The sequence below is a fragment of the Cupressus sempervirens genome, chromosome 5 (genome assembly GCF_028749045.1).
Source record: "Cupressus sempervirens isolate cs-2001-9-10 chromosome 5, ASM2874904v1, whole genome shotgun sequence".
NCBI classification, from domain to species: Eukaryota; Viridiplantae; Streptophyta; class Pinopsida; order Cupressales; family Cupressaceae; genus Cupressus; species Cupressus sempervirens.
Window position 1 is genome coordinate 486,110,649 of NC_143122.1, and position 12,062 is coordinate 486,122,710.

Genomic DNA, 12,062 nt, shown 5'->3' on the forward strand with positions numbered 1-12,062 from the left:
CTAGTTTATTAGCAAGTCTATACATGACCACACCTTTAATTTTAACATTCCACCACTCTTCAATACACTTCTTGAAGTCTAGGTGTGATTGCCACATAATATCATATCTAAACAGCTTTAGGAAATTGAAGAACCCATCCAACCAATCGAATAATAGAAGAGCATGATCTGAAACCATTTTGGGGAGAGCAATTAAAGATGGTGAAATTAGATGTTGAAAATTAGTAGAAACTAGAATTCTATACATCTTAACTTTGGTTAGCTCTTGACTTTTCCTACTATTAGACAAGGTAAAAGAGGACCCCTTCAAGACCACATCAATGAAATCATTAAAGTTTATAAATTCAGCTAGATGTTGCATACTCTTTGTGAAGTCATTTTTCCCTCCAAGATTCTCTGAGGGGTAGAAGGAATAATTAAAGTCTCCCATACACAAACTTCTAGCCTCTATTATTATTCATGAAAGTAGATATATCCTCCCATGTTTCAAGTCTCCTAGTTCTAGTATTCAAAGCATATATATCCAACACACACCAACTCATATTGTTTGAAAAAAATTCCATGACAATAAAGCTTTTATCCTACCACAACAGTTTCCATGACACCACATTGGGATTCCAAAGGGTGACTACACCTCCATAAGCTTCATTAGCTTCACTATAATTGGTCATAACCCCCAACCATATTCTATCAATAACTTTAGATAAATCTAAGGAAGACATTTTAACCTACTGGATAAGAAGAATATTAATTCTTAAATAATAAATTGATTTCTTAAGAGCAAATTTCTATTGAAGGCCATTATGCCCCCTCATGTCCCATGAGAGGAACTTCATTTCTTACCTTTAGTGACACCATCAAAGCTTGATTTCTTGTAATTTTCTTGGTCCTTGTACTTCTGCTAGGTGGTCTAACCTTCTTGACCTCCACACCTACATCCACTTTCTTGTTTACTATGTATTTTCTCTTTTGGACTTGCTACTCTCCAAATGCAAAAAGGGTGTGGAGAACATGTCACACACTAGGTGATTATTCATCTCCTTGAGTGGTGGTGAAAGGACCTCTATTGTTAACACCATCCTTCGAGGGGTTAGCCAAACATGATGCCCCCATTTCTGTTGTTTAACTTTCAAGGAAGTATTGGCCCTCATGGTTTCCACACCATTGTTCCCTTTCTTTAGTCGTGTCAAGTCTAGGATTTCACCTTCTTCCAAGAGGGTTTTCTTACCAACTTCTCCCATCCCCACATCCTCATTGTGGGTTGTTAGTAGGTCATCAATCCCTTTAAAAAAAAGTAGTCATTATTCATATTCCCTTTAGCTTCCACTTGAATTTCCACACTTATCTAACCTTGTTCAATCCCCTCTCTAGAGCTCTTTCTAGAGGCCTCCCCATTTGCATCTTGACCCTCATTCCCAATATGGGGTTCTTTGTTCTTTCCCTTACTTGGGGGTGGAGGAGCAGACACCTCATTCTAGGTCTTTTGGTTCTCCCCATCTTCTAGAGGAGGATGAGAGGAAGACCCACCTTTCAGTGGTACTTCTAACACAATCCTTGGAGAGCCTACCTTCTCTTTATCCTTATTTTGTAGCACCTTATAATCCATAACCATGTGGCCAAACTTTGAACAATTTTGGAAATACATACCAAAATTCTCATAAACAATTCACAACTACTTCTTTCCCCATTTTGTGTTGAGAATAATAAAATTAGGAAGCACTTTATTGACTTCCATATTCACACAGAATCAAGCACACACCAACCTTGACTTTTGGATGGTAACAATGTTTGTTGAAATAAAATGTCCAAATGAGTTCCCAATCCATTGAAAGATTTTCTTGTCCCAAAAATTAAGAGTCAACCCAAGGAGTTGTACCCGAACTGGGGCCAATCTTCTCAGTTCTAAAGCCAAATCAAAGCTAGGGTGTCATTTGGTAATCACTAGGTTGTGCTTACTATAATACTAGGTACCAAAGATAACCATGGACATGTTTATCACAGCCATAAATGTGAACAAGAACAACTTACTTGACATAGCCACAACACTAACACTTTCCCTCAACTTCTATTTATGAGGGACCCATTTTTAGACCATTTATATTGAGGGTCTGATGACTATAAATCATCCAACAAAGCAATGTTGTAGAGAGGAAGAGATATTATCCATTTTTTTATTAGCGAGGATTAACTCCTGACCATCGTCTCCAATAAAAACCTTGGGATCCTCTAAAAGGGAGGGACTAGTAGAGATTTCAACAAGGGTTCCCTTCCAATCCTTTATCTTTACAAGAACACCCTTTTCCTTCCCACCAAGACTTTTTGAGTCCTTTCCCAAGAATGCCAAATTATCCTTTAGAGAATATTCAGTAGGTCCAGTTGTTATAGTGTCAACCCCCACTCTAGAAGGTATTGAAACATCTTCTACCTCATGTTGGGTCCCTGAAGAAGAGGTCAACACTAGCTAAAAATTCAGACAAACTAATGGCGTAAAGTTCAATTACAACTAGCCCTCATGAGCCATGCATGTTCAAGATTCAAAATTATAAGGGAGTGAGAAATTTGTAGAGCACTTTGGTACATATTGTGGAAAGTGCATCAATAGGCAAGAAGCTTATTGATGATGCAAACATTTCTTATCCCTACTCCATATTTTTTAATTAAGAGAAAAAAGGTTTTGAAGGGGCCCCAAAACCCTTTACAAAAGAAGACTAAAGATTTATAACATTACAATGCAAAAGTAAAGACAAGACTAAAACAAAATAGGGCTAGCTAGAAAATAAAAAACCAACTAGGAAGAGACAACAACAAAAGGACAAGACCCAAACGATAAAATACCCCCAAAAAAGCACAAACCCCAGCCAGCAAGGCTCGCTAACCCAAGTTCTTCATAAGCTCAACAACCCTGAGCTCAAGCTTATCCACCTTCTTAGTCACTTATTTGATTTTCTTGATCTTTGTAGAGGCAATAGAAGCCATCTTCTTGGTACTGGGTCTGGTTGTTTTACCCAGGCCAAACCAACTTTCAACTTGCTCCCCCTTATCATCCAGAATCCTAACAGTGACCTTATTCTAAGAGGTACCCTCCAACTTACGGATGAGAATTTTAATGTGCTCATTAGAAGCTTTCAAGATCTTAAATTTGTGATCAATAATGCCTTTGAGGTCATTCTCAATGCTTGAACCATGTCATCCAAGTCTAAAACTTTGGCCTCCATCTTATAAAAGGTAGCAATATCTATCATTGACCTTTTATTCACCTTAGGACCCTCAACACTATCAGCCTCCTATAGATTATTAACACTACCTTTAAGGGCATTCATCCTTCCACTCATCTGATTAATCTCATGTAACAACCACTTAAGGGACTTGAAATTATCCAACAAGCTATTCCTAGTAGTCACATGGACATCCATCTGTGGTTCTTTGTTCGACACCTATTGTTAATCATCATCATTTATGGTCTTACTTTTTTTTCTTTTTAATAATTAGCCAAGTTGATATTATTTTTCATTCAAGCAATAGGACTATCAACAAATAAAAATAGAAAATTAGTTAAATATAAATAATATAGATGAAATGAATAAATTTATTTGTTGAATAACTACTTTAGATTATTATAACTTTACAATAACTTATATATTGTAGTATTGATGATTGAAACTTTATTGGAGGAGACAGTTGGTGAATATTTGTGGACTTTGGAGATTGAGTATAGTTAATATGTAATATTGGTCACAAAGAGAAGTACATGTTAGAATAAAAATGACAAGTGTGTGTGTGTGTGTGTGTGTGTGTGTGTAATGCCCTACCTAGAGATACTTGGAACAAGAATAAAAACAAGCCAAGATAAGAAAATTTAAACTAGTATGGATGCACACAATAATCAACATACAAGGATCATAAAGATCACAATAGAAGACTAACAAACATCCAACCACCAACGGATCTCCAAACACCATTACTAACCAAAACATAAATGAGAAACAAAAGAGATCACCCAAGCTGAAAGACAAAAGTTGATTCCTGAAAATTGGCTAAGTTTGAAATCCTGAAGTCCTGAAATATGGCTAAGTTTGAATTTTTGAAGCCCTAAAATTTTATAGAATCTTTATCTTAACTTGTAAAGGTCTGAAACCTATCTCAAAAGACTCATCGCATATATTAAAATATATCTTAAGTATAAGGAATTAAATATGCGTCAACTTATACAGTTTAAATGATATAGTTAATCCCCTTAGGAAATTTGTTTTGAACTAGGAAGGTGTAAAACCTAAAAGGGTGTCCAAAACCAACTTCCAAACTTTTCTTAGACAAGCCTAGATAGCCCCAATTTTTTGCACGAGGCCTATAAAGTGCCAAATTATTGCATGAAGATGTGCAAAACACCCCACAAGAAACTCTTATCCACATGATAAGGTGCACCAAATGGCGCGAGAAAGTACCTAGCCAACAGTACAAATTGGTGTTGGGTTTTGCATGAAGAAGTGCAAAGCTGCGTGAAGAAACCCAACACGGCACGCAAGGGCTTGCAGTCTCGCACAAGAAAGTGCAATTCCATGCAAGATTCCAAGTCAACACACCAAGAAATGAAAATAGAAAACCAAGATGAAAGCTAAGAAAACTAAGAAAAAAGTTCCTCCACACTGGGGAGTACTGGATCCACAATTCGAGGCGTAAACACTCAAATACAATACTGAAAGACAGAAACACAACAAACCATCTAAACATACATCAAAGGAAAAGAACAAAAGGGAAACATTGCAGAGTGCTGAAAGCAACATCGCAGTAAACATAAATAACATCGCAACGAACAGAAATAACATTGTAATGAGCAATACAAACAAACTAAATATGCAATTCCTCCCAACTATCAATAGCACCATAAGACCATCATGGGCCCTTGCCATCCCTCATGTGTAACATCCCAAGCCACCGATCAAATTGTCGGTACTATCACAATAGGGACGTCACTACTAAAACATGCTACAACATAAGCAAAAGGAAATCTAACATGCTAAAAGTAAAGCATAAGATACTCCTACAAAGTAGATAACATCGCCTATCATACGATAATCATCATAATAAGGAAATGCAATAGTAACTAACATTATCTAAACATGATACACAAGCATCCCAATGAAAGTGTAAATCACAAGAAAGCATACTCTGGAACCCGAAGCACCAAGTGAAAACATACAACAATGATTGCACTAGGACAACATATCGTCTTTATGCACCGGTCCCTAACAGTGGTGTAGGTAGCTATGCCTCCCAACCATGTAACACCCATAGTTCCACACCCGCTATGCTGATGGAGATAATGATCCAACCACAAACACACAAAACAAACGTCCATGTCTAACACACATGCCAGACAGTATGATGACTGAAACCAAGACAAAGACAATGCATAAACTATAGGTCCTAGTCAGACATTCAATGGGCTACTAAGTAGGGGCTGACATCATAGAGAGTCACTTGGCATTGACAAGCCCAAGCATAGAACATGTAGATTCAACTCCCTCAACAAAAAGGCTCTAGCATAGATTATTATCTTAAGTTTTATTACCACCCAGTGTTTTATTTAGTTATTACTTAATTAAAACTTCTTTTGCCAACCCTCTAGGCACAATGATCATTAGGTTGTGAGATAGAAGCCTCCTCCATATGCTACCCTACCCTACCCATGTTCATCCAACGATGAGTGCCCGTAGGCATGTAGATTCCCAACCCAACCCCAATGATCATAACTTTTGAAAGTACCACAGAAGATCAGGACTAGCAAGTGACCGGACAAATGTATGCGCACATACTTGTGTGTGGTGCACCACCATCTCAAAGATCATAACACAAGGACTAGATGAGAACATAAGCTTAAAGTCACTCAACCGAAAATAGACTTAGGATGACAGATGTGACATGCATCTCAATGCAACAATAAAAGTGTAGCAAAGATCCAATTGACATCCAAACGGATCATCCAGGTCCACGATCAAACTCATGCCAAGAAAACCCAAGAAAATAGGGTGGCACACAAAATAAGGTAAAAACTCCAAAAACTGGAAAAATTCTAAAATTAAAACCCATTTGGCCTTATAATGTAAAAACCCCAAAAATCCAAAAATAAATGAGTTTGGACACCATATGAAAAAATGGCTAGCATAATGACTCAAAACCCCAAATCTTCATCCCAAAAATAGGGAAAATGTTCATACCTGACCAACCGGGCAGAGCCAGTAAACAAAAACGAAGGGGAAAACTAGTTCTCAGCCTCTTAACATACTGCTACAAGAAACATGAGTTGAAACATAATAGAAACAATAAAATGGGAAGACCCTACTTGACAACAAAAGGGGTAGAAACTGAAAATAGCCTAATAAAATAAATAACATGTTGAATCTGTTGAAAGTGATGACAAAGCAAGGTCTCCCGAAGCTAGATCCAACGAGACTAATCTCATGAAAAACCCACGCTCACAGCTCCCAGAATGAATAGAAATCCAATCCTTTAGGAAGAGGAGTTTAGAAAAGCTCTCAAATTTCCCTTTTCAAAAAGTGAGAAGTTACTTATTCACTTTTCGAGTGAATAGTCAATCAGGGCACATAGCCAATTAGACTAGCTACACTCCGAATCGACCCAAATAAAAACAAGTTAATCTCCGTAACTGGAATTCGCCTAAGGCAAAGCTATCATAAACTAAATCCAAAAAGATTTAAAGCTCAAAAACCCAAAATCACAAAAAATCACTAAACAACTTTCACGACAATGCAAACCTCTAAATGCATAGACACGCTTACTAGTCTCATCACATAATACAGATGAGTTCGAATTTAATAATCATTGAAAGGTTTTAATTTAAACAATTTAAAATAAGGATACGTTGACCATACAAGGATGACATTTGTAAATATGAATAGCTAAATCACTAACTCCATGTGTCACTGCTAGGGATATTATTCCTGCACACTAAAACACACAATCAAGTACAATTGCATATAATATCATAGTTGAAGCAAAATGCATTAAATACCTAATTAATCCATTTACATCACTCACATTCGCATAAAGATACAAGAATGAAGTAAATAACCATAGCATAAAATCCATCACATAACACAATCAAAAAGTATGTCCAAATACCAAATAATCAGATATCATCATAGATCTACTGTCATCTCAAAATGGCATCAACATGCAAATATGATAAATTGATGATAAATTGAACAACATAAGAGTAAAGCATCTATGGTACAAACTGCATCAAGTATCTCTCCAATCAAAATAGACAAGGTACAAACTGCAAGCATTAGAGGCACTACTCTGTGTGTGTGTGTGTGTGTTATTTATTTTTCTATCAAAATATTGATTTGATTTTGATGAATAGTGATATTTTATAATTGATTGTATTTCTTAATTAAAAAAAAGTTATTTAACATTTGTAAATGAAACTTTTGAAATGAATTATAAACTTATTAAAATTTCTCATCTCAAATAAAATTATTTAAGAATTTCATTCAATCAAAAAATTACTATATTTTACTATTTTGGTCAAATTAAGTTTATAAATTTTTTATTTTTCATTTTTTCAAAAGTAGATGGAAAGTGTCTATATTGTTCTATAGAAATTTTCACATGTATAAATGAAATTCAAACCATACATATAAAATTCAAATTATAGTTAATTACATAAATAAAGGCAAGTATTTAGCCAATACATAACACTTGTTAAGTCATAATCACTTTGTTTTTACTATCTTTTGAACAATTCACAAATGTTATTTTTTGTCTTTGTAAAAGAACAACAATTTGTCATTTCAAAAGCTTAAAAAACAATAATGGGGTCATTAGTGCTGATGTATTTCTGACCCTTACATGTATTTATGCCCCTTATGGTTTAAATTTAGAAAGATTTTAACAATATTATGTTTTGCTACCATATGATGGAGGGTTTATGGTAACACATGCATCTTGGTATGAGCTTGACTAGTTTCAATGAGGAATGTATAAGAAAGGTTTAATAACTAGTTTCATCTTGGCATGCATCTTGGTATGAGCTTGACTAGTTTCAATCAGGAATGTATAAGAAAGGTTTAATAACTTCATAATGAATCATGATAATAAGAAGGCTCAGTCGACGAAGTCATAAGAACATAACTCAAACAGAACCTCTATTTAGTAGTTGCATATGCACGACAGTCTGCTAAATCTTATGAACAGATTGAATCTTCAAGATAATCCACCAACTCATAACTCAAAAGCTAAAAGCGAAATTGTGGCTAAATATCGAATCTGCAAGACAATCAACCAATTCATAATTCAAAAGCCAAAATCTAATTTCCAAAAGAGGACTTAGCTGCAGAAAAGGGACATCGACATTTTCACTGCTAAGTATGTAGGCTGATTCTTATGGACATCATACCTTGTCTGAGGAATCGGAATTTAATGATATTTTGTTGTGGCAAGGTGAATAACAACCAATGTTACAACTGTTTCAATAATTCCATCCCAGATAAGAAACAAATCCATTCTCAAACTGCGCCGGATTTCGGATTTTCCATAACCTCTCTTCTACAAAATACACTCGTTAACATGTATGACAAATGCGGAAGTTGTGTTGATGCTCGCAAAGTGTTCGACAAAATGACTAAACCAAATGTCTTCTCATGGAATATGATACTTGCAGCTTACCGAAGACACCGGCATCCTCAAGATGTATTGACACTTTTCGGTCAAATGCAACGAACAGATGTCCAATCTGACCAGTTCACATTTTCAAGCATCCTGCCCGTATGTGCCGATTCGGGAACTATGGAATATGGCATGGAGATCCATAAAATAATAATAGAATGCGGGTTTTTATCAGATATTGTAGTTGTGAATGCCTTGATAGACATGTATTCAAGATGTGGAAGCATACAAAAGGCGCGCAAGATGTTTGACACGATGCCTCAACAGAATGTGGTATCATGGAATGCAATCATTGCTGGATATGCACGACATGGACTCGTTGAAGAGGCTCTGGAGACTTTCAAACAAGTGCAATCAGCAGTTGCAAAGCCAGATTCAGCAACCTTGGCCATCATTCTGACCGTGTGTGCCAAAATGGGAGCTGTGGAACATGGTATGGAGATCCATCTTAGAATAGTGGAAAATAGATTTCTGTCAGATACTGTAAGTGCTAATACCCTGATAGCAATGTATGCAAAATGTGGAACCATAGAAAGAGCGCACCGATTGTTTAACAAAATGCCTCAACGCAATGTGGTTTCATGGAATGCAATAATTGCTGGATATGCACGTAACTGGCATACTGAAAAAGCCTTTGAAATTTTCAAACAAATGAGTTTAGCAGGTGTAAAGCCAAACTCGGCAACTTTTGCCAGTATTCTTACGGTTTGTGCCAAAATGGGAGCATTGGAATATGGTATGGAAATTCATCAAAAAACAATTGAATGTGGATTTTTTTCAGATGTTGTAGTTGTGAATACCCTGATAGCCATGTATGCAAAATGTGGGAACCTACAGAAGGCATACAAATTGTTTGAAAACATGCCTGAACCGGATGTGGTATCCTGGTCTGCAATTATTGCCGCATATGCACAAAATGGGTTTCTTGAAAAAGGATTGGAAACTTTTAAGAAAATGCATTTAGCAGGTGTAAGGCCAAACTCAGCATGCTTTGCTACCATCCTCCTAGCATGTGGCAAAACAGAAGCTTTCGAACAAGTGATGGAGATGCATCAAAAAGTTATCGAAAATGGATATCTGTTAGATGTTGTAGTTGTGACTGCCCTGATAGATACGTATACTAGATGTGGAAGCATACAGAAGGCAATAAAATTGTTTGGCAAAATGCCTCAACGAAATGTGGTCTCCTGGAATACAGTGATGGGGGGATATGCCCAGAATGGACTTGTTGAAAATGTTTTCAATATTTTTAAGCAAATGCATTTGGCAGGTGTAAATTCCGACTCTTCAACCTTTGCCATCATCCTCCCAGTTTGTGCCAAAATCGGAGCTTTGGGACAGGGTAAGCAAATCCATCTAAAAATTGTTGAAAGTGGATTCTTATCAGATGTTATAGTTGCAAATGCCTTGATAGACATGTATGCAAAATGTGGCAGCCTAAAGAAAGCACGGAAATTGTTTGATCAAATGCATTATCCTGATGTAGTCTCATGGACTGCCATTATCGCAGGATATGCGATGCATGGCTATAGCAACGATGTTCTCAAACTCTTTGAACAAATGAAACACTCTGGAACCAACCCTGACCATGTAAGCATTGTTTGTGTTTTGTTTGCATGTAGTCATGCAGGCTTAGTTGAGGAGGGCTGTAGATACTTCAATCACCTGAATGACTCTTATTGCATAATGCCTACAGTGGATCATTATGTATGCATGGTTGACCTTCTTGGCCGTGCGGGCTATCTTGAAGATGCTTTGAACTTTATCATCAAAATGCCGATAAAACCTACCGTGGTTTGGATGTGTTTGCTTGCCGGATGCAGTTTACATAAGCACATAGGACTAGGAGAATACACAGCAGTGTTCGTTTTTGAGCTGTATCCTAAAATTGCAGCACCGTATGTTCTTCTGTCAAACATCTATGCAGAGTTGGGCAGGTGGGGTGATGTTCAAAAGCTAAGGACATTGATGAAAGATAGACAAATAAAAAAGACGCCTGGATGTAGTTGGATCGAAGTCCATAAGATGGTACACGCTTTTTGTGTCGAAAGCAGATTGCAACCACAAATATAGGAGAGCTATACAAAGTTGGAGAAGTTGACTTGATAGATGATGCCATGGGGGATATTCCAGATAGAAACCTGTATATAATCGTGTCAAGAAGTGGAAGGAATTGATCCATTGCCATGATAGTCATAAGCTGGCAATTGCATTGAAATGTTTAACACATTCCCTTGAACAAGCATTGCAGCGTGCAAGAAAATTCAAGTAGATGCTGATATCCACACTGCAACAAATTTTATCTCCTAGGGGAGACTGCTCTTCTGACAAAAATATGTTACAAGGCGTATAATCTCATATTAGCAGGGGTAAGAATACATTGGGCTTTACTTTCAGCTTTTGAAGAGGGTTTTTAATGATTTATCCTAATGTTTGTAGTACTAGACCATGCTGTTGGCTTGATGCAATCATATAGTATAGTGGGCATCACTGCCTAGATATACTGTTGAGAAATTTGTTGAAGTTTATTTGTATAATAACAATGTAAGCCACCGCATTGAACTGCTTTTCAGGAAGCCGTACAAGTTGGAGTAAAAAGCTGGAGTAAGAAGCAGGAGTATGAGATGTGAAAGGAGTGGAATCTTTCAGGGAATGGAAAGCCTCTCAGCCCGATAAAAACAGTAGCGAATGGCTTACAATCAATTCACTGACGAGAATGTTCTCGACTTTTTACTCCTATTTTTGTCATTTGTGTAGTCTTCTTTTGTGGATTAGCTCTATTATTTATTTTCCTTTGTTCTGGTTATTCATCCGAGCTAAGTTTCACGTACCAAGTTAAAGATACAAGTGTATAATTGCCGTGTGGATTTATGTGTCCAATCATGGTTGGAGATTTCCCATGAGGCTTCACAAGCTAATTGTTTACTTGGAGTGTTAGTCCATTATTACACGCGGTGATTCTTTAGTCACTTGATCCGGAAAGGTGGTGTTTTCTTATCATTGGGTGGTATCACATTTTTTATATAACTGTAATAGTAAGAATGTATGCTACTAGAAAAATTGCATCATGAAAACTATCGAATATAATAGCAAGAGAGATACATTTATATATATGTAAAACTACATTTTTTTAATTTCTTTGTATTTGCATACATGTACGGTAGTTAAAAAGATGCACAATGAAGTTCATAAGATGACAATATCGTTGGGAGGGTGGCATTTGCAGGCTACCCTCACGAAACTAAATAGGCTATGGTGTGGAAGTAGCTAATGTTGGATGTGATTAGCGATTAGGTGTATTGCTATTCCAGCTACAAAGATTGTCTTTTGATAACTTTCTTACCATGGGATTTGGTAAGGAAAAGCAGAGTTTA

At 36.6% G+C, this 12,062-nt stretch overlaps 1 pseudogene across 1 annotated transcript; it reads left to right on the forward strand.

Annotated features, from left to right (window-relative positions):
• The first annotated feature begins 8,130 nt into the window (after window positions 1-8,130).
• LOC149556859 (pentatricopeptide repeat-containing protein At4g13650 pseudogene) lies at window positions 8,131-11,799 on the forward strand (annotated as a pseudogene). The gene is made up of 2 exons (XR_016364796.1): window positions 8,131-11,057; window positions 11,262-11,799. The product of XR_016364796.1 is annotated as a pentatricopeptide repeat-containing protein At4g13650 pseudogene (transcript).
• The last annotated feature ends 263 nt before the right edge of the window (window positions 11,800-12,062 follow it).